The 24844-nt window shown below is 32.7% G+C and overlaps 1 long non-coding RNA gene across 5 annotated transcripts; it reads left to right on the forward strand.

Annotated features, from left to right (window-relative positions):
* The first annotated feature begins 500 nt into the window (after nt 1–500).
* Nucleotides 501–8033, forward strand: LOC131037605 (uncharacterized). Of its 5 annotated transcripts, XR_009104260.2 has the most exons (7): nt 501–777; nt 1323–2195; nt 3386–3507; nt 3640–3700; nt 3848–3985; nt 4375–4612; nt 7319–8033. It is a non-coding gene; the product is annotated as an uncharacterized LOC131037605 (long non-coding RNA). The 5 variants fall into 5 exon arrangements; XR_009104258.2 differs by lacking the exon at nt 7319–8033 and having other exon boundaries at nt 4375–4769; XR_009104259.2 differs by lacking the exon at nt 7319–8033 and having other exon boundaries at nt 1520–2195; nt 4375–4769.
* The last annotated feature ends 16811 nt before the right edge of the window (nt 8034–24844 follow it).

The following is a 24844-nucleotide window of genomic DNA, read 5'->3' on the forward strand; positions in this document are numbered from 1 at the left end:
TATACATCCAAAAACTTCTATATCAACTATTGATTTCTAAGATATTTATGTGATTCATAGATATATACATGGCATCTAATACTCTTTTCATCCCTTGAATATTTCAATAATACTAATAATACTAACTACTTCCTATTACTTATAAAAACCCAAAAAATTACAAAGAGATGCAACTTTAACTCGTTCTAATTGTTCTAGTTGAATCATGTACTAAAAGTAAGATCGTCTTCTAGATGATTTTGTTTTTGTTTTATTTGCTTCAATTTTATTTTGCTTGACCCTTTTAATAATCTTTTATGTTTGTTTTAATCGTGATCTAATTAATTTGGTGTGCGTGTATACCACCTTTTTTTGTTTTATAAGATTTTGTAATCAATAAAACTAATTTATTAAAATGAATTCAGAAATAGCCAACGGACAAACCTAGACACCGAAAGGCTTGGAAATCCGTTGCCACATCAACATTCCAACATTGGAAATCGGAAGAAGAGCCCTTACCAAAATAACCTGATTCTCAACATTCCAAACAATAGATTTTAACGGGTCCTTTGTTCCAACGTCTATATTCGAATATTTGAACCAATTTGTCCGTTCGAATATTTGAATATTTGAATCTATATTCGAGTATTTGAATTTTTGAATCAACTTCATAGCTTCCATTCTATTTCCTACAGCTGCTGTTCTGAGTCTGTTCGCAATTCTGTGGAGTGGCCATGGACAGAAAGTGCCAAATGCTCTGTAAATCGGCACCATTTTAGAAAGGCCAAACATTTGCAGGTAACTTTTTTGGGGCTTTCATTTCTGCTTTTCTTTTATAGGATTATATTCCTAATTATATTCTGTTATTTGAATTTTGAGTTATGATAAGGGGATGCCTTTTCTCGGTGATATTTTTATCAAATTGAATTGGGATTTTAAGTTATGTCGTAGATGGTTCAGGGTTTCATGGCTATGGAAATTATTTTGTTTAAGACCATTTTCATTTATTCTCTTTGATCGGTCTTGATTCTTGAAATGGTTATTTATGACTGGATTTTTGGTCCTGCTAAGCGTGTATTATCTTGTACTGTTTTCGTTAAGTTAAAAATGGTTTAAAATTTAGAATCAAATTGGAGGGTGTTTGTTAGAGAAAATTATTCACAGATATGGTTTGAAATTCGGAACAGATTGGAGGGTGTCTGAGGTCTGTTTAGAGATGATATGTTATCCATGATATACTTCGATTTTTCCCTTGGAATGCTTGGGATTTAGATAATATTAGTAAAAATGACTCTGATCTGGAATCTTATTTATACCTTCAATTTTTGTCTAATTTTTTTCAGCCTTAAAGATTAGAATTAGGTTCTTACAGGATTTGATTTCGGTGAATGCTTCAAGCCCTAGATGGCCTGCATATAATATGGGTTTTAAGAGATGAGATTTGTCTTGCTTTCGGTGACTTTTTCTTCGGTTCTGTGTTATTACTATCCCAAGTATTGATGGTTTAGTTTTACTTGTGAGTTTTGGATTTTGTTTGAAGGCCAACCATTCAGAAGCTCCTGCCGTAGAGTGTGGTTGATGATGTTTGTCAATTCAAATCTCATTACAGCAGAGAAACCCTCGCATGAATGCATCCAATTTTTCATGGACCTCATTCCCTCTTTCTTTTTATGAATGTCCTTGTTGCAAGGAATATTCGACTGCAGGAGCATGCATATGAAACATCCTTGTTCTAAGAAATATCTATGGAGTAGACAACATGAGCCTGTTCTTCAATGTTTCATGTATGGTGGGGTTTGTTCTGAACTTCTGTGTATTGCAATAGCTCTGTTTTGGGCTGCAATTAATGCAGGAGGCAGGGTAGATAGTGTTCTGAAAGACATGGACATGGCGATGGCAGCGTTCAAGTCACTGTCGAATTGTAGCTCTGTTCAGGCCATTGCCAGACAAGGATGCAGGAAACATTTGCTCAAAGATGACTCTCCAAGATTAAATTAAAAGGGCAGTTCTCTGATCATTATATGATCTGTAAACTTATTCTCTGCTTTTTGGGCATTCAAAGGCTCAGGGGAAGAAATTTCAAGCTTCTATGGAACAAGAGGCTACAGGATTACTTGACAACTAGGGTTGGTCTTATATGCAACAATCCAATTATATTGTTACAGAGGGTGTATACAGACACACTAAACAACATATTAAATGCAGTATAAAGACAGGTACAAGATTATATACACTGATTTACCGAAGTTTATTGTAGATTATATACACTGATTTTCCTTATTATAGATCTTTTATTATATTTGCTACCTCATTTGTTTACTTACGTTAATATGAGAAAAAGGTTACTGTTACCATTACAAACATATTAGTGATCTATCTATTTTCATATTTAAACATAATAGAATTTTTAATAATCTATTCTATTTATTTTGAAATCTTAAAAAATGTTAGTGAATGATTTTATGTGAGATAAACATATTCATCAATTAAGCCATCAGTAGGTGACTTGCTAGATGCTTACTATATATATTTCATGTTTCTTCATACGAATTACTGCAACACTGCAAATATTTTGAGGGTTTCTGGTGCTTCATAATCATTTCTATTTTATACTGTTCTTTGCCTTAAAGGATAGATCTGTACAATCTCATGATCTCTTCCACCATCTCTGTCACTATTTTCATTGATTTAGTCATTTTTTTCCGAGACACCCCACAAAGTTTCAGAAAGATTTCTCTTCACTACTTACGGGACTAGTTGGTCCCGAATTTTCAATGAAAACAAAAGATCTCTACAACCAGACTTGAGCTGTAATGCCACAAACTAAATTCTATTTATAGAATGACATTTTGCCAATGATCAAACTGATGATAAAGTTATTCTTCTCTATGCCTATAGACCTATTCAATATCAAACTCCAAATTTAGTAGCTACAACCAAATTTCACATGTCATTTTAGTTGTTTATCATTTCTTGGGTTTCAATTCTTCTTTGATATTGTACTAGATTTCTTTTCTGCTTTGATTTTGCAGAGTTTCGGTGGGGTTTTTCTGTGTTAGAGAAATCTGTAAGAGGCGTGTTTTTGTAGTATGTCTTAAAATGGTTAGGAATTTTGTGGTTCATGATAAACATCTAGACTCGTTGCAGATGTTGTCTTAAGTTTTGGAATAGATTAGAAAGAATGTATGCAAGTTAGGCATGTTCTGTTGTTTGAATTTTGTGGTCTGTTAAGGTGTTGCCTGAGGCTGTTATATATGAAATAATTTGATTTTAACCTGTAATGGTTGAGGTTTAAATAACATTAATAGAATTGATTGTGATCTAGATTCTTTTTTATTCTTTTTGACTCTCATGAAAGGATAGATTTCAATGTTTCATGTATGCTGGGATTTGTTGTGTATTGCAGTTGGTGGACAAAGAGTCTGACAGAACAATAGCTCTGTTTTTGGAGGCAATTTATACAGGAGACAGGAGAGACAGTGTTCTACTTCTGAAAAAGACTAGGCAATTGTCAACAAGTAAGCTCAGGTAACAAATATTTCACATTTTTTTTCCTTCGTGTTTACAATTTTTTGTCTCGCTGTTTTTACTGTGAATTTGCTTGAATGAGAATTTTAGTCATTTATAGTTATGTATTCTTTTTTTGTCCACTTAATAAAGGGCCTTTCAACCAGTGGAGAGCTACCACATCTATTTCAAGATCTATACAAATTGACCATGGGTAATTGAACAATGTTATGCACAAATTTTCCTTAATTTTTTTTAAATGTATAGAAAATTCATATATATCCTCTATCGGTAAAAAAATAAATAAAATGATTTGGTCATTAAATTCTGTATAACCTTAATACAAAAATGCTGAATACAGGTAGTTGGATATGGCTATGATGGCTACTTTCATTCAGGATATGAAGCAAAAGAGAGAAGTGTAGCTCAATTTGCAACATTCAGGATATAAATACAGTTTCCAATAATTCTGAATGGACTCTTTACAGGACAATGGACAGTATGCAACTTCTCTTCATCCTTACTCTGTTTCAATCTTGTTTGAATTTCTTTGATAATAATCTGCTGTCCAGAGTTTCTATAGTGACGTCTATAAGTAGGATTTTGGATCCCAAAAGGTACCAAGTATCTAACATTGCTATCAAATGAATAAAATATTTTTAGAGCAATACAAATAACTGTTCTTTCACTTTGGCAATTAAAGAGACTAAACATTAAGATAATGTTGTTTCTTCCATTCAAAGTTATTGTATTGATTTGGAAAAGGAATTTAAGTTTTCTTACAATTGCCTTTCCTAAGAGTCTCGGACAATATACTGCTGGATTTGAATACTCCCAAATTACACACTGGACTTGAATGCTGACAAATAATCATCACTGGATGGCCAGATTGCACAGTTGAAGCACAGGCTCAACTTAATTCATCAGAGTTTTGCATTTCAAGTTTCGATGGAACAAGAGGCTACAAGATCTCAGAAGAAGAAAGTTCAAGTTTTTATAGAACAAAAGGCTACAAGGGTACAAGTTTTTATAGTCCAATTGTACAAAAGGGTACAAGATTACTTGGAATTGGATTGGATGTATACATGCAATAGTCCAATTGTACTGCTGGAGAGGCTGTATCGAGGTAGGTACAAAACTCGAGATCCTATATATTTTGTATATTTTGTAATAGTCATTTTTCTACTTTCAAACAAGGTTCTGCATTTTCTAGTCATGCTTAAACATTTTTTTTCTTTTTATGAATGTGAAGTCTAATCATTTAACTAGAGACAACAATATGTAGAATTTGGTATATGCATAAACTCTAATATTTTAATTAATTATTTAATTGAATATTAAACATTTAATTTTAAATTAAATTTTCTATTGAAGTAATTTTTAAATTTTAAGACAAACTATTAAACTTTTTTTAATAGTTTATTAAAGAGTTTACTAAAATCTTAAATCAATTTAGATTATTAATTTAATATATATTATAATTTTCAAACTCAACATAAATTTTCTAATTGATTCATTTTTTATTTTTTCTTTGTTTTCTCCCTTGTTTATAATCTTTCCTTTTAATACTTTCTTTTCATTATTTTATTATTAATTTATTTAAGTAATTTTTAACTACTAATTAAATAATAAATATATTTATATCTTTTTAGAAGATTAATTATAGGTTTTATAATTTAAATAGAAATGGTTCAAGACAATCTCCTAAAATATGCATCACCTTGATACATCAAAGCAATGCAATCCAAATATGTAAAAAGCATTATCTAGTATTACTATAGTTTAATGAATGGAGTATAATAATTACATCTCATTGATATTTTTCATGTGGCATTTCTTTATCATATTGATCTCGCTACAATGGTCTAATATTTTCTTGTAAGAATTTACTCTTATCATTCTTGATTCTTAGAACTATCATCTTTGTAACAATCTAATCTATTGAACCATGTAACAATCTAATCTATTGTAACATATCACCAAAGTTTTCTATGTATTTATTATTTGTTTCAAGTTATTAAGTGTTCATTCTCTTGTATACTCAAGTAATCATTATGAATTTCCCTCTTGTTTTAATGGATGAATACATATCTTGTTTTGATGGATAAATGATGAATTCTAATCTTGTTTTGATGGATGGATACCTATCCTACCTTGATGAATAGATGTCTATCATATTTTCATGGATAGATGATGAATGGATGTTTATTGATAGTTGATTCAAAAGGATGTTTTGGCCAAATCTTTTGAAATCATTCATTGATCATTGTGTTTCTTACTCTCTACCAAAGCATGATATTATATGCGTAGCTTCTTCTATTTGTGTGAAATTATATGCTAGATTTTATTATTCATGCTAATTTTGGATTGTTAGGCATTCTTGTGAAAGGTCAAATATTCATCAAGTTAGGAAGAATTATGGGGAAGCATAAAGTTTCATGGTTGGGTGAAAAAGTGCTCTGACAATGTTCTCTCCCATGATCTCTCCCCTCTCTTATTTCTCTCACCTTTCTCTCTCCCCTCTATAGGCCTCTCTCACCCTCTCCCTCTCTACCTCACCTTCTCTCCTTGCCCCCATCTATATCACACTACCTCCCTCCCTCTCTCTTCTCTTCCTCTCTTATTTTTCTCTCCACTCCATTCTCTCGATCACTACCTCCTCCTCCCACTCTCTCTCTCCCCATCCTCAAGTATCCTACCCATTCCCTCTCTCTATCTTCACTTCTACCTCTCCATCTCTATCTTATTACCCACCCCTCTCTCTCCATCTATCTCTCTCATGTTTATCTCTCATGTCTATCTCTCCCCTAGGTTTCTTACCGCTCTCTAGGCTCTAGACCTCATCTTTATATCTCTCCTCTCTAGTTCTTTGTCATAACCCTTTTCTTGGACCTTGATATGACTTGCTATTATTATTATTATTATTATTAATTTTTTGAGCAATGTTAGTTGGAGATGAAAATTGAATAAGGTTGGAATTAGTTTTAAAAGAAGAATTAAATAGTGGTGACACACTCATGAGGTCATAATTTACTTGGAAATTGTTTATTTCCTCAATATTCTAATTGAGCACATGGTGTAGGAGAAATAAGAAGATTTTAGAAAAGAAAATTTAAATCCAAATATTAAAGAATAAATATTATATTTAGCAAATATATGACATGGGAGTTATAAAATTATTCTATGACAAGAATAATTCTATTCATGGTTTTTTCTTATGACAAAGGAGTTACAAAATTCATTCTTGATAAAATGGAGGAAAATTCAAATTCAAATTTTGAATGCATGGTCAAATGTAACCCCTTTATGACAATAATCATTTTTGCATAAAATTAATTTAGAAATTACGTATTCTCTTAATATGTAATTTAGCACATGTTGTAGGAGAAAATGAGAAGGTTCTAGAAGAGAATCTCAAATTTAAATTTTTGCATGTTGTAGTACCCCTCTCTCGATCGGACTTTTTAGATTCATGTTTTCACTTCAGTTGACTTTTTCAGTGGATATTAGTGGATACATTATATTGTGATATTTTACTTAGACATTATAATATGATGTGTTATACTTTAATTTGAGTTTCAGTGTATGTTGTTCATTCAATATTTCCTTATTAACAGTTAAATGTTATTATATTGGATTATTGACATGGACTAACACATTTATTTTATGTGTATGATGCGATATATATATGTTATCATGTTTGTAAGAGTATGGGGTGCGAGGAGATGATTTTCTTTCATTCACTTCGATGAGATAGGGAACACCATGATTCTCCTTCACTGGTGTGTCTACTGTGTTCATATATATATGCATATGTGGTTTGTTGATGCAGGAAATTGTAGGTACAAGTACCATGTAGGTACGAGGTATCAACTCCACCTGGCTTCATAGGTTTGAGCATACCTTATTGACCTGCTGGAAATGGAGGAGATAGTCATAATCTTGGAATGACAAACCAACAACCTTGTCTTCACCAAATGATTGTTTGGGTCCACATGAGACTTGGATGGGGTTAAGGGTTTGGGAGAGGTTACTAGGATAACCCAAGATGGGGGTCGGGACCTATGGAGGCCTGTCAGGGTAGCCATACCAAGCTATGTGATGACACTCTTCCCTTATCATCACTAGTGTGTAGTCTTGCTGGTTTCACCTGAATTTTGATGTGGAGTCATGTTCTACGAGTTTTTACTTCATATGAGTCTTTTCAATATTGTGATTTTGGCCATGTGTGTGTGCATACCTTTAGGTTTCTAGTGGGTCTTATTTATATCTTCTAGCACGGTGGGGTGGTTCTTTTTGAGCCACATGGTCGAGTGGCAGTGCCACTTTCCATCGAGTGTGTTTGTTCCTTCTTGCAGAGTTGGCTTCACAGGTGTTCCAGTCACGCTTGGATTCAAGCATCTTGTTATCCACTTGTATCCCATTTGTTAAGGATCATTCTTTGTATATCTTGGACCTTTTATGGTCAGTTGTTATTAATTTGATATGTATGCCTTCACGACAAGATGTAAATTGTAATGTAAACATTATCTGAGTTTTGAAACTTAGTGATTTAATGGAATGCAATGTACTTTTTATGTTATGATGCAAGCAATGTATGAATGTAAATTAAATGTTAATGCATATGTTTCATTCAAATATTAGATGTATTGTAAGGGCTATATTTCTAATGAATGAACTTAAACATGTTATCGATATTTAAGACTATTGGATGAATTAACCATTGATTAAGTATAATTATGTTTTTAAGTTTAATCAACTTAATTGGATTAATTAATGTTGAGCAAAGTTAGTTGTAAACCATGTTAACCAAGTTGGGAAACCCTTTAGGCGTTAAGTTAAGTCTTACGTTGTGTAATCTAAACTTAATGTTAACTCAATATATCATTATACTTATTAAAGTTTAAAAATAAAAAAATATTTGCACTCATTTCTAGTGTTTTAGTTTTATCCCTTCAGGGTTTCTTGGCAGGGCATTACTCATGTAGCTCCTACTATGACAATAATAATTTTGCATGGAAATTATTTTGAGAAAAAGAATTTTTGAATTAATTAATTATTTTGGTAGTGGGAAATGGTTCTCTTTTTCTATATATTGAACACTAGATTTTCAAAAAAGGGGAGTACATTTTGGTTTTATGTAATGAAATAGGTGTTGAATTGTTAAGATATTAGTTTTAAATTTATGTTAGTTGTAGGAGGAAATTTTGTAGGAATTTTGCAGGGATTTTACTTCGAGGATTTGGAGAAGATCTTCACCAAGCTACAAGGCAAGGATTGGGGAAGGATAGGTGACAAAATGATATGAGAAATAATCTCTTAGGGGGAAGTATAATGGGTCTAACTCTTGTTAATGCTCCTCTTATTGAAGTTTTAATATGGAAATATATGTTTTAAATTTGGACTTTTCTTTCAACAAATATTTTGTCTCTAAAGAGTTTATTATCTCCATAGTGATGGGAAAAGATTCCCCTTGGGTTTTAAATGAATAAATTTTGCAAGAGGCAAATGATCAAATAACACTTAAGAGAGTCATATGGATAATCAAATATTAAGAGATCTATTACTTTGATTTAGTTTTACTTAGGATGTGGAAATATAATAGTTAAATATTGTTATTAAACAAATTAGTTGATTTAAGGAAACAAAGGAAAAAGGGAAATGATAATGCACCTTGGAAATATTTTGCACAAGTTAAGATAATTGAAATTACTGCAAGCATTGGTTTCTTTTTCATAGTATCACTAGTTAGCCTCAAATAATTCTAACAGTAAATAAATTCCCTTGGAGGCATTTAATATAAAAATTTAAGTTCTTTATTTATTGGACATCTAAAATACCCTTTTTGTACTTCAATTAGTGTAAAGGATAAATGGATTTACCTCCCAAGTAAATATGTTTAGATTTGTAACTACCATTTTTAGGTATAATAATATGAACTAATTCAAACTTTGAATATTAAATTGTTCTTTATGCAAAGTTAGATTAAATTAAGATATGGATTAAACTTAACTTATTTGGCCAATTCTCAAATTAAATACTCATTTTTTGTTTGTAATCAAACCTAGTTTTGAAGGTGAAATAAAGTAGAATTTTGTTATTCTAGATTATTGGACCCATATTCTTATCAAGCACAAGAAAACCTATCCCTTGATCACTTAGGGAATTAAATAATAAATTTAATTGAAGTAAATTTTAGGAGCAAGCATTAGCTCACTTTTAAGAATTTAAAATTGAAAGGATTTATATTTGCAGAAAATACTCATGGATAAAGTTAACGTTACTTGAAGTGAAGAAAAAAGAGTTCGTTATAGTTCAAAAGCAACTAGAAATAGATTGATTAGAATTGTTTATTAGGAGACTTAGTATTATGTACTTTGGTTAATTAGCAAGTGTATAGACTCTTTTCTAATCTTTATTTTTTAAAACAACTAGTAATTAAGAATCATGTCGTTATTTTGAAACTTATTGTTGAATAGTTTTTCCTTCAAACAAGTGAGTATTAATTCATTTCCAAAGTATTATTATTTGATAATTTTATTTTTATTTCAAGCAATTTAGTAGCTTTCAAGTATTAGGATTCACATTTAAAGTAATGATATAATTTGTAGATGAAATTTATGTTACTTCATATGGAAGAATTAGTTTAGCTTATTATTAAAAGTTTTTCCTTTCAAACAAGTAGATGTTAAAATCATTTCCAAAGTCTTGCTATTCAATCATTTAATTTTCTTTCAAGCAAATTAGTATCTTTCAAGTATTAGGATTCATGTTTAAAGTGTAATGGTTTGTTCCAAAACAATTATATCTTGTGAGTAATTCAAATCTTTTTTATAAGTATCATTCAAAGTATCATAGTTTCCAAGCAATTAGTACCTTCGGGTATTTAGTTCAAGTTTCAAAGTTTTAATTATTATCATAATTTCTTTTCTAAGAAAATACTATTCCGAAGTAGCTAATTTGCTATGTTCCTTTCACTTATGTAAAATTTACACCTTATTTTTTTATTTCGAGTGATAATTTCTTGTATATAATGGTTTTCTTTTTTAAGTTGTATTAGTATATTGCTTAGATTAAGTTTCATGAATTCAAAGTTAGATTCTTAGATAGACAACTAAACAAGAGGAGTTGAAAACAAAAACCTTAGTAGCATTTGGTATCTATGGTGCCGTTGGGTCACACTTATGGGTAATGTTGTCGTGTTGAACTCCTGCACTTAACGACTAATAAAGTTGCAACAATAGTGTCTGTGGCATCATCTCTAAAATGAATGTAATATAAATGCTTCAAATCACAAATGCAATATGGATCTAAAGCAATAATGAAAATCTGAAAATCAATGATGTGTAGATCTAAAACTTAAATCGAGATATGAAAATAACATGAAACCATACCAAATCCCAAGGAAAAGGTACATGCCAATCAACAATTGATGATCTCCTTGTTATTCTTCAATATCTCCTAAAGCTTCCATGAATTGTAATTTTTTTTATGAAGGCTTGATTGATGAATGAATTTATTGATTTAGATTTCATGCAAAAGTTGCTCTTTCACTTCATAAGGATCTCCTTTCAAATTGCTATATTCTTATCCTCAAATGAGGGTAAGAAAGGCTTTATACATGAAACCCTAACATTATCATACTACCCAATTAAGCTCCCAAAAATTAAGGAAAAAAGTTTGGGACCATGGTGGTGACCACCACGGTCCTATCAACTTCTTTTGAATTTCTTGGGATCCAAGATATCATGATTATAAAGTCAAATCCAAAATGGTAGGTCAATCCAAGATGTGTAAATATGTATAAATGTTCCATGAAGATTGAAATTAGGACATTATTAGGATTAATTTAAGATAAAATAAAAAGGGTGCACCTAGGTTCAAGGGCCCAATTTTACAATGTGTGACTTGAAGAAAGAGGACTTTAGATTTAATTAAATTAATAATTAAATTCCTAAAAAATCCCTATAAATGCAAGATGCAATGAGACACACGAAGTGAGATCTAACCTAAGTGCGGAATTGGACAAACCTAATTAGGGCTGTACAATTATGACTCTATAATCACAAATCATCATAAGGCTAACCAAAACATCACAAATATAGAACAATCATGAAACATGTATCAAACTAAGAATAAATAAGCACTCAAGCTCATACACTACAAGAAATGAAGCATGCAGAGTAAGATCAAAGTACCATAGAATGATTTACATCCAAATTTTAAATGACACAACCATAGGCACATATCAAAATCCATGTCAGGAAGCAAGAAAGAAAAAAAGAAAACCAAAACCAAGCAATAACAATCCACAACCAACTCCCTCATTATCCAGCTCCTCAAATAGATCCATGGTCTCTCCTCATCTACCTAAAACAAGCAATAACAACCTCCCTCCTCTCTATTCCCATCCTCATCCCCTTGTATCCAATTTGCTCTATACTATGAGAGGAGATAATCTTGACATCCTAACTACATGTGGGATCTTCTCTCTCCACCAATATGCATATCTGATTGTGGTACCTGATTCATGCACTCCACCCTCAAGATCGCATACTATTACCTCTAAGCTCCTCTAATCATATCTGGTCTCCTCCTTATCCACTATTCACCCTCATACCCTACCCTCTTGGGTCAACCATACAAACATGTGTGATGGCCCAAGAATTTCCTGTCTAATTCCAAATTGATAGAAAAGTCATTTTGGCCTATACCTCTCAATGATCAACTCTATTTGTCTAACAATGTATGTGGGACTAGTCATGTATAGCATATGTAAGTGATCCTCTAGACATCCTGCTATATTGATGCCCTCCACTAGTTGATCTAGCATGAACCTCTAGTAGTTTACACCCTACTTACCCACATATTTGAGTCCTCCTCCCCAGCTATACACCACTAGCTCTCACTATACCATGTCCATTGGAAAATAATCAGGCATGACACTACAATATTCTCCCATGCTCAAACCTATAACAGGGTCATAAACCCTATGCTCTACCCTTTATAATAGTAGATCATATACATCTCTCTAGAAATATTTGCTAGAACCAATATCTCATGTGCATATGGTCCTCTCTAATCCATGACATTAACAACAATTTGTACCATACCCAATGATAGTAATTACCCTCCTCTATTTGGAATGAGGAATCCATTGACCAAGGCACAAATGTAGAGATACATGTATCTGTCTAGTGTTGTTGCCTTGTGCACCACCACTAGTACTAGGTGCCTGTTATGTAGGGGCACATATAACTGACTAAGTAGAATTCATAGGGCTACAACCTAGCTAATGTCCAACATCACTACCCTAGGCCCCCTAATTAGGAGATGCAATATCTTATAAATGTCTCTTGTCATCAGAATAATCTCCTCGGTCAACAAGTAAAATGTGGTTGTGTCAAACCACCACCTCTCTATCAAAGCTGAATAAAATCTTGTGTGTGATTGCAAGTGAGGCATCATCACTAGATATTGGAGCCATAGCTGCCCCAAGATGTACCACTTTCCATCATCAAAGTCATTTACAAGCCTCAGCAATGTAGATCTTCTCTCCCAAACCTGCAAAGCATCTACACTCCACTACATAGTCACCAACACCTATTAGTCATTCTTCTATAGTTATTCTAAGTTCTCTCCTAAGCTCATTATGTCTTTCACCCAATCTTAGCTATCTTGTTGATTCTTATAGACAACCTATTTAATCCAACATCTCCTCTAATGGGATTATCATCTTGCTAGTCCTCTTCATAGACCCACCAATCATCAGCATGGTCCTATTGCTTTATCATTGTCCCACTAATCCTCTTCATGGTCTTGTTGATCATTAGCATGGTCCCACTACTTTGACCTCATGCCCACTAGCATATATCTTTCTACTTTATTTCTACTTTGGTGGGATCATCAATCTTGCCAAATGCTTGGTGATCTCACCCTTCCCTTTCCAATCTCATCCTCAATCTAGCAGTTTTATTGTCTCCCTAGACCTATTAGCTCCATACCCTAGTTTGATGGGATCCTTTAATACTACCTATTCTCAAACTGTCCCACCAATCCTTAGTTGGTCTTTCCAAATCAACCCTTTCTCGCTAATCTTACCGTCCACTTGAATTCAGCGTGGTAGCATTCTCGCCTATCCTTGGGAAATTCCATCAAACATGATTTGGCAAAATCACCAAAATATCACCTTATATAGCATTAAATGCACTCAAAACAAATTACAAGGAACACATTTTTGACACATACCAATGGGTCTAGCCTCCCTTTGCATTGTACTTCTCATACCACATCAATATGATGTCTTGGGTGTTTGCTAGCCATCATCTTGTCTTTTGCCTAAATTTTTCTCAATTTACTCAATATTTTAACTCTAGGGATCAAAATGGGGTAAATTTTGATTTTTATTTTATATAGAGTCTCCCAAAACCCTAATCCGCTTCCCATTTCTTCATACAAGCTCCATTTTTTGTCTCGTTTTCTCCTATGGTCTCAATTTTCCATTTCTCTTTCTTTTATTCGCTCCATTTCTTCTTCTCTTTCCTCCACATTTCTCCATTTTTATTCATCCTTTATAGCATTTTCCCTATTGAAAATCCTCCTAGGCCCCATTCTTCGTCATCCACCCTCTCAAGGGGGCATCACCTATCCTTGCTAGTTCAACTAACATTTATGTTATCTGGGGCATGCCTCTGGTCAACTTTCTTTATATCATCAACATCGTAATTTTCTTTGAAACAACATACTTCTAACACCATTTTGAATCTAGGGGCAAAGACACCTAAATTTGATATTTAATATTTAATAAAATTAATTGTCATAATCCCTTTCCATCTGTAGTCTAGTTATTAATTAAATTATTTAATTATTTAAATAAAGTCCACTTCCTCTATAGTTCTAGATAAATAGTTCCTCATCACATTTAATTAAATAAATGTCCATATTTATTAATTAAATATTCTTAGCATTTTCTTCCATATTTTGAATTTAATTTAATTCAAAATCTCTCTTTTTCCTCACTCACAATTAAATCCAATTTTTAATTCCCCCATTCATTCTCTCTCAAAATGTCAAATCCTCCTACATTTCTCACTCGCACTCTAATCCATATTTATTCTTCTAATATCTCCCTAAACATGTGCACATTCCTAATCATAAAAATTATGCTCCAAAGTCAACTATACCATAAGTGGCTTTCTCCTTAAGCCACATCAACCTTAAATTCCAACTACTTTTGGAATGGACCCACATAGGTCTCTTTTCCACTTGTCTACTCCAACGAATTATATTCTCCAGGTTAATGATGGTTTATTAATTAATCTCCTTTGCAAAACATAAATTTTATTTTTTTATGTGGCATTCCCAATTTCCATGATACTTGACCACCAGTATTATAATGGAAAACAACAAAGTCTTATGAAAATAAGGCTTGTAGAGAAATAAATACTTGGAATATAACAAAGAGAGGACAGTAGAAATCAATACAAAGTAAATTATCACTCAACTTTGACTAACCAAGCTTCAATACGGGACCTTTATGTGTAGTAGATTCAAACTCAAAAATGAAAAAAAAGCAAAAAAAGTAAAAGCCCATGAGGATAAATATAAATTTCATGCTCCAAGAAATACTTCCACGTAAAGAAGCATGAATCAAATCAGAGGAGAAACTCAAATATGAGCTCTAAGGAATACATGTTCAATCCATTTAATTTATAAAGCCATACATAATAAATTATCTGTCTACTATAGCAAGAAGTTATCTATAGCATTTATCATGGGTAGGTGACTAGAGATAAGGTTGGCATGATCAAGAGTTTTGAAGATAAGGCTAATATTTATGAGGGGTCCCATACTTGGTGTATGTCAACAACCAGTCCATAATTGATTTATCCCTTTAACATCCACTATAAATTAACTATTCTAACGCTTTTTGGATACCACCCCATAAACTATAAAATATGGGTCCTAGCTCAAAGCCTTATTGGGTACCCATTTATAATCACTTTTCAAATATTTTCTTCCATATTACTAGGCTTTAGTGTGCTGCTTCATTTTTTTAAATTTCTTATCATAATCACCTTGGGATTTTGTGACTTATCCTAACTAATACAATTCTACAGTGGTTTCTTATTGACCATGAACCTATACACTCAAGTGGTTTTAGCTAACCACAAACCTCGCATGCAAGTGGTTTTGGCTAACCATGAACCTCTGAACAAATAGCTTTGGATTAACACAAACCTAGCACACACATGGTTTTAGATGATCACAAACCTCACACACATGTGTTTTCGGATCAACACAAACCTCATGTACAAGTGGTTTCGACTAACCATGAACCTCTCAACAAGTGGTTTTGCATAACCACAAACCATCATGATGGGAAAACTAATTTATAATGCACACACTTCCTTATTATCATTATGAAAAATTTTAATCAACTTTTATGCTTCTCCTGTTGTACCCGCATTAGAATTTGATTATCGAGTCCTTATTAAAGGTGATCCATCTATTGAGATACATGGATAACTAGTCGTTGTACTTGCGAATTATGTAGGAATCCTTTTCACATACATGATTCATTAATATGTTAAACTCTTCTGTAATCATTAACATGGTCCCTCACAATTTTAGATAGTTCCACAAGTTGATGTCACATCCTCTCTATACATTAGAGGATACACTCTACATGATTGCATGCACCATCACAGTAATCCACGTAGGCCTAACTCAGCAAGGCTTAGCAAACACTTGGAGAAGGCAAACTTGCCTACGGATAAGTTTTAGATCTTTGGACCAAGAAACTTTGTGCTGTCAGATGTAGCTGATCACGCACCCACTACAACAATTCTGATACAATACATACTCTTTATTTTACCTTTTAACAAAGGTGACTAGCATTAAATCATTCGCCCAAAATACAAGTCCATTGCCTTTGCCTATTTGCATCTCATTACCATGCATTCTCAAGTCATCCTTCTTTGTCTCACTATTTATCTTTGCCAAATTTTTCATCTTACTCCAAGAATCGTAGAACTTAATGACTTGTCTCAACTACCTTAGCATCTGCATCAAACTTTCTCACCTCCACTCCAAAATCTCCAATGATTTCAATTAGACTAAGATCCTTCTTGACAATGGCGGTAAGATCTACGACCTCTTCCTCATCCTTTTCTTCGGTAGTGATCTGCACATTTTCTGCAACGGCTTCTCCTTCACTAGCGATCTTCTTCAACACTCTGAAATAGACCTACATGCCTTCAATCTCTACGTCGATTTTAATCTAGTGGCTTCACATTTAACTGCAAAAATAGCAATCTTTCCATCTCAAAATTTTCTGGGCATATTATTCACTTTGATTGGGTACAACAGTGGTCTATGATAGCAAACCCTTGATTTCATCTTCTTTAGTAGTGGCTTTGTCTAATCTTCTGTGATTTACAAAGCATCGATATTGGACTATACAACAAACTAAAGAACTCCGTTTGCTGGTTGGCACTATCCATTCTTAACCTGACTCTAATACAATGGATCGGAGGAGAAACTCAAATATGAATTCATAATAAATTCTCTGTCTACTATAACAGGAAGTTAGCAACAACATTTATCATGGGTAGCTGATTAGAGATAAGCTTGAGATGACCAAGACTGCTGAAGATGAGGGTGAGCTTTATGAGGGGTCCCATACATGATCTATGTTGATAATCAAACCATTATACATGTATTTCTTTAACATTTCATATCTTATAAATTCACTGATATGTTTTGGATAATTTAACTCATAAATTGAAGAATCCATAAACATGTACATTATCTAAATTATATATTCATCTCATTAAACCACTAATAACTAATTCAACCTAGAAATAACTAATAACTAATTCAACCTTGAAATAACTAATAAATAACTGATATATTCATCTCATTGAAATCGGAAGATGATTCCTTGCCAAAATAACTAATTCAACCTTTAGAGCTCCCATCAAAATCCTTATTATAGTTAATATGGAAGTTGAGAGCTTAATTATTAATTAAGAAGGCCACAGACACTACATCTCTCCAAGAATAAATTATGTAAGGATTAGGGTTTTAGAGTAATGTTTTTGAAGGAGTCTTTAGAAGATGAAGAGATTGAAGATAAATTTGGAGTAAATCTACATGCAATTCGTTTTGAGACTATAAAGGGTAAATTCTCAAGTGAAAATATTGGTAGAATGGGAAAAGTGCTGCAAGTATGGAGAAGCCATCAACAACAAAATCCAAATTAATAGAGAGTAGAGATCACATATAAAACCTTAGAATAAATTAAGCTTCTACCACCCAAAAAAGAAATGAGAGTATGAATCAATTCTGAGAGTAATATTACAAATCTTTGAGTCAACTATGTTTTCCATTCTTAAAGAAGAGGAATTGGAATCTCAAGAACTTGAAGATAAGTATGAGGCAGCTTTAATCATAGGACAAACCTCTTCTAAATTTTAAGCTATATCCATTGCCTTTAATTCATAAAGTGGATAAATAGCCATTATTCATATCTTTAAGCAATTGTTAAATCTACATCCAAAAGAAAATCTATATCAACGATCTATTTCTAAGATACTTACGTAGTTCTTATATAATACTTATAATACTTACAACCTTCTACTATTCATAAAACCTCAAAATTTTACTAAGACATGATCTTTAAGTCATCCTAATTCAATCCACATGCATCTTTAACTCATTCTAGTTCAGTCCAACTGATTTTGCTTTTTCAATTGTGCTTGATCCAATTCAATCTTCCACTGCCACATCAACATTCCAACAAAAGTAATATCACTACATTAGATATAAGACTGATTTTTAAGGGCTCCTTTGTTCCAACATCTATATTCGAGTATTTGAATATTTAAATCAATTTGTCCACATCATAGTCTCTATTCTATTTCCAACAGCTGCTGTTCTGAGTCTGTTGAGGGTCTGTGATTCTTTCGCACCTGTAAATCTGCAGCATGTTATAAAAGCCAAGCATGTACAGGTATCTATTTTGGCTTTCATTTCTGCTTTTATTTTGTTGGATTATTTTCCAAGTATATTCTGTCGTTTGAATTTTGAGCTATGTAAAGGGGATTTAAGTTATGCCTGTTCTTGGTAATATTTTTATTAAATTGAATTGGGATTTAAGTTATGTTTTTATGGACGGTTCAGGTTTCATGGTATTTGAAGGATAGGAATTTATTTCTTTTAAGACCATTTTCATTTATTTCTTTTGTTCGGTTTTGAAATGGTTATTTATGAGTGAATTTTTTTCGTGAGAATAGACAAGGTAGACTAAAGTTGCATTTCCCCAAGTGAACACCTAACAATTCGGGAGGCTCTGTCGAAGGTGCTGGTGTATTATTATCATTTGGCTGGCAGACTGAGAAAGAAAGAAGATGGAAGCTTCAAGTGGAGTGCACAGGAGAAGGTGTTCTCTTTGTGGAAGCCATGGTAGACAACAGCCTATCAGTCTTGGGAGATTTGTACTGCCTCAAGCCATCATTTTAAATAGCTACTCTTTAAGTTCCCTTTCAATACAGATGTTGAGGAGCTTCATCCCATGGTTATCCAGGTAACATTACCTTAAACTAAATTAGAATAAAACAATTGTTTTCAAGCTTTCATACTATATACTTAGAAAATAGTGTTAGGATTTGAAATTAAATGAATCATTACTAACATTTAATGTATCTTTATTAACTTTATTTTTATAATTGATTACTGGTTATTACATTTTATAAAATTCATTTCTATCTATAGTTTTAATCTCTTTCATTTTCTTAACATTTTATAATATGTATGAAATGGTATAGTATGTTTATTTTATTTGTCTTTATTAATATAATATTTTCTTGGTCAATTTTTTTATAGGTGAATCGTTTCACATGTGGAGGGTTTGATGTAGCAGTAGCTTTCCACCATAGTGTATGTAATGGATGAGGGTTAGGACAATTTTTCAAAGGTCTTGGAGAGATGGTTAAGGGAGATGTTATACCCTCTATAGAACCAATATGGGACAGAGACCTTCTTAAACCACAGAAGTTGTTGGTTCATGACTTAGACTTGATTGAAGAAAAAAGAGGGAGTACATCTGACTCATGGCCACATCCAATATCTAAAGAATCAATTCAAATGTCTCTTGCTTTGGAATAAAAGGTAATAAAATGTATGAAGCAAGGAATTATGCAAGAATGTGGAGAAATTTGCACTACATTTGAAATTGTCACGACTTTGGTTTGGAGAACAAGGACAAAGGCACTTGAAATTACATTTTTTCAAAGTATGAATGCTTTCTTCATAGTAGATGGGAAGGAATCATTTAATCCACCACTACCAAATGGATACTATGGAAATAGTTTTGTTGTTGCATGTGCAAAGGCTACCATCCATGAAGTCATGAACCAACCTCTTTCATATATAGTGAATATTATACAGAAAGCAAAGATGTCAATATCTAACAAGTATCTTAGATCAATAATTGACGCAGACCAATTCACTTATAATGTTTCTAGTAATTGGAGGTGCTTGGGATATAATGAAGTCGACTTTGGATCAGGATGCCTATTAAATGTATGTACTATGGAGTGGAATGAAAATGGATTAAACTTGTCAAATGGTTTTATCCTCCTTCCTCCTAATAGAAAGGTTGATGGATTTAAGATGATAACATGGATGGACCCACAACAATTCATGTTATTTAAAATAGAAATAGAAGTCATCATCAACAAATATGTTAAATAATAATTACATAGGTTGTAATGTATATAAATTGATGGAGAGGTAGGACTATGTGATAAACATCCCTTGATTTAGTCATATTGGATCATTTTGACAATGAGTGTAATTTATTATATTAGGTGGTGAGTAGGAATACATGAGTTTAGTGGTTTTCCCATCCATTATATTATTAAGCATGTCTATATAAAGAAGGTGGATATAATATGGGGAATGCACAAAAATTTTGGCATTGTGCTTGGGTTTTCTTAAAGATATAGTATGGAGTGCCTTCTCCCTTAAGGAGAATTGTATAATATTACCCTACTCTAAAATCCCATTTTGTTTCTCCATATATTGGATATTATGTCATCTTGGCCTACAAACATCTCTTGTGTTGTGTGTGGTCTATCTTCTACATTATCTTATCTTCATATTTATAACTATAGATCTTATCCAACATTTGTACATGAAATTTTATATATATATATATATATATATATATATGGTTTCTTAATTCTAATTGATGTGGAGATGTATTAGAATGGTGGAACCAATATAGAATAGTTTATAGTCATAGTACCATATAGAAACTATTTGTATTCATGCATAAAAAGTGAAGCTAACTAATGGTATGTGTCATTTCTTGATGATAAATCCCCCTTGGATGAACTTGTACAAAAAGTTCTTAGATATATGGGCACCAAAAGGAGGAGGATAAAACTAAATATTTGTTATCTCCAAGTAATGAAGATTCAAAGGTGAACTAAAGTTTCATGTTATTATTCAATGAAAAAAATTAAGAAAAAAGAATGAATTTACCATATAATACGTTGCATCCCCATTAGCCTCAAATTTTAATATTTTATCACTGCCAAAATTATAGTGTCAATTTTATAAAATAAATAAATTTAAATGATTTCTCAAGATATTTATGATAAAAAAAAAATATACACTTCATTAGTTTACATCATTGTAAACTTTAGAACATTGACATTTAATTCTAGCTTTTCAAGTTACTAAGCGTGCATTATTATTATTTCAAATTGTTTTTAAACATGGTTTAAAATTTAGAATTAGATTAGTGGACTACTTAAATTGCATATATTAAGTTTTGATTTTTAGACTTAAAAGTGTTTTAGACTTAAAAGTGTTAAACACTAAAAATTAACTGACATTCTTTATGTGTGAGATTCAAGTTACACAATGTTGATTTACCCCTTTCAGGTGTAAATGAGGTCTGTAGACCCAATTTGCATCTCACATTCCTATGCATAACCCTAGGTGCAAATTGGACCTATGGACCCAATTGACACCTACACTTAGAAATTTTTCTAAGTGTAGAAAACATTAGTAAACTTTACTTAGAAATTTTAAAAGTATGAAGAAGAAATTTTTACTGTTGGAGGGCCTTTGAAGACATCTTGTACAAGACCTTTTCAGTCTTCTTATTCCAATGAAGATGTTTTAAACAAACTCGGGAGGTTTTTCTCAAGTATATAGCAATCATTGTTTCTACCAAATGACTTCGCCTTCTCTGAGTCAGAAAAAGATGAAGTTCAAGAATTAAGACTCCTATCTGATCTTCCCACCATCCTCAGTGGAGTCAAACATTGCGAACACTAGGTGATTTTGAATACAGGATACCTGGCAACAATATGAAGATTTTCTAAAGATGGATTATCATAATAAAGATGTGTCTCGAGACACTTAGTCATTTTTATCCATCTCTAGTGTAGTGGCACTTTGTAATTTCAATCAACACTTCAAGTGTCATTTTGTATATACAATTTTGCATTTAGGAGTGCATAAGTCCTAAGTCAAATTGAACTCTACTTTTGACTTAGTCATACTTATTTGATTTTTTCTTATTTTTGCTCATTGCACCTCACCTATATATATGAGGGTGCTCATTATAAAAAGGGAGGAGTCATTATTTTTATGCATTAAAACTCTAAACTCTACACTGGAAAGTGAAAAACAAAGTGAGACTTTGTGTTCAATTTGTGATTTTGTGAGCTTAGTTAAAGAAGAAGGCAATTTTGGCACTCAAACTTTGTGTTGGGGTCATCATTGTTCATTAAATAGATGTTCTTATGTCATTTATGTGATGGGTAAGTGCACCAAGATGTTGAACAGAAAAGTGGTCACATGCCAAAAGAAACCAAATTTTTCATAACCCTTCTGAAAATTCAAAAATGTGCTAGGCTTGGTAGCACCATGCCTAGCCAAAAACAATTAAAAAAACAAAAAAGCTCCTCAAAATTGGTAGCCCACAGGTTTTGGCCATTTTCAACTCCAAATCCCGTGGAATAGTAGAAAAAGGAAGCCAAAAAACCACATAACCCACATGGGTTTGAAATCATTTTGGATTTTTCTAGCATTAAGAGCAATTTTCAACAATGGCACCCCATCGAATAGGTAAGATTTGATTGGTTTGATTATTTTTGTTTGCATTTTAATTGAAGTATGACTTTTTAATTGATTTAAATTTTTTTTATTAATTTGATGTCAGATTATTCAAGCAATCCCCAAAAATGAAATAGACAACAAAGACCTCCTCCTGCACAAGCAACACAAGCAAACCCTGTAAACATTGCACTTGAGCAACAAGAAAACCCTCAAGACATTTCTCCACAACCACAAAATCACCAAAATATTTCTCCTCAACAACCACCACCACCCCGAAACCCTCCACATCCTCCATTAAATCATGTAGATGTCACACAAGAGGATCTCATCAATCGCCTTACATAAAATAGTGCCCAAATTTCTATATTGGTGAATAGCTTGAGGTCCTCTAGGCTTGAGCACCACTCAAACCCTCTCCACAATGTTAGAAACAATGGCCAATGGTGCAAATGAGGTATCTAGGAAGGTTACAAAATGGGGTTCATGGAGGGATAGATGTCGAACATTTTATGCAGATGGGTTGTCATATGATCAAGTGAAAAAAAATGGCATGCTTAAAGCTGACATATGTGCTCCTTTCACGGATCCTATTACCAGTAAGAACTTATAACTAAATATGATTCGGTTTCCTGTACATTGGTGTGCTCATGCTAGGCTGAAAGAAGCTTTTTGGGATAGGTGGTATATGGTCTTTGACCAACCACCTTGTAATAATTGGGAGGTGCCTCTATATTCTTTGAGAAAGTTTTATTGTGAGTTTATCCTCAATGAGAATCTGAATTACTTTGACATCTGACAATTTTAAGGTAGAGGGAGAGGCTTTGCGCAGGATAGACCTAGGGCCCAAAAGGTGGTACAGGTACAACATAGGAGGTGTATAGCTCCTAAATCTATGGTTCATGTCACTGTCCCTATATCCTTGAAGGAGTCTATGGAGTTATAGACTCTTTAGGAAGCTGCATCATTAACTGATGTCATTGTTCAACATGGCACAAAGCTGGTCGAAGCAAAGGATGTACCAGCACTGATAATATGATGAAATAACAATGATCTAGTCAACTACTGAGAGGGGGCATGAATCATTTGTGCTTTGTGTTGTTGTTCTTGGAGTAAATTACAAATTGTATGTAAGTAGCAATATTAAGACTTTGTGCTTCATTTTCTACTTGGAAAGTATTTATTAAAGAGAGTCATTTGTAAAGGTTGATAGGATGGTGATTAAAACAAGACTTTGAGCTTCATTGTCACTTTCCCATCCCATAAGTTATTTTCAGAAAAAGGAAGCAATGGGAGGCTTTGTACCTTTATGGGAACTTTTCTTCTAATTAGTATAGATTCTTTGAATTACTACAAGTGAGAATTGTTTTCAATCTTAAGAAAATAAATCCATTCTAGATAGAGAACTGGGAAAATACATATTTTGAAAAAGGATAGTTGAAGTAATTGTATCATCCTAGATTAGTGTAAAGTTAGGAGGTAGAATAATATTAGATATAGTTTGCAATAGAAAGGGGGAGTCTTCCCTTATATAAATAGGAGAGCCCATATCTTTCCTTCTTAAAGATATTGTCTTTCATACTATAGTGAAACCCACATTTTGAAAACCTCACAATCCCCCTTCAACATCACCCGAGGGGATTCAAACCCGTGACCCAGCTCTGATACCAATTATTGGAACACATTTGGCATTAGGCCAAAATATTGACCTATTAATGCTCAATATAAATTCCAAAGATAAATGGATCCATGCGGGGCGACATTAGTCCATGTCCTAAATTTGAAGGGGGATGTTGACAATTAGTCCAAAAATAACAATAAGTATTATTGTCTAAACTAGAAGGTATTGGAAAATGATAGTGATAGTTATTGTATTGTATATGTAGGTGCAAATTTGTTTAAAGTTAGGAGTGGAATGGAGTGATCATTTTCAAAATAATAAATGAAAAATTAGTTATCCCTACCTCTAATTGGGAAGAGTCTTGAGAAAGTAATTATTTATCTTTAAATGCATTCATGGATTTAATCAAACTTAGAACAACTACAATATATTTTTAAGTTGGGGAAATGGTAGCAACAAACCATCACTGGATGTGTAGTGAGTTGACTACCTTATTATATTTTGTTAGGATTGAACATGGCTATCTCCTATTGGTTGATAGATAGCCATAAATCTCAAGAATGAATGGATTTTAACTCTTTATGTCATACAAATCAA

This window comes from Cryptomeria japonica, chromosome 11 (genome assembly GCF_030272615.1).
Source record: "Cryptomeria japonica chromosome 11, Sugi_1.0, whole genome shotgun sequence".
In the NCBI taxonomy this organism is placed as follows: domain Eukaryota; kingdom Viridiplantae; phylum Streptophyta; class Pinopsida; order Cupressales; family Cupressaceae; genus Cryptomeria; species Cryptomeria japonica.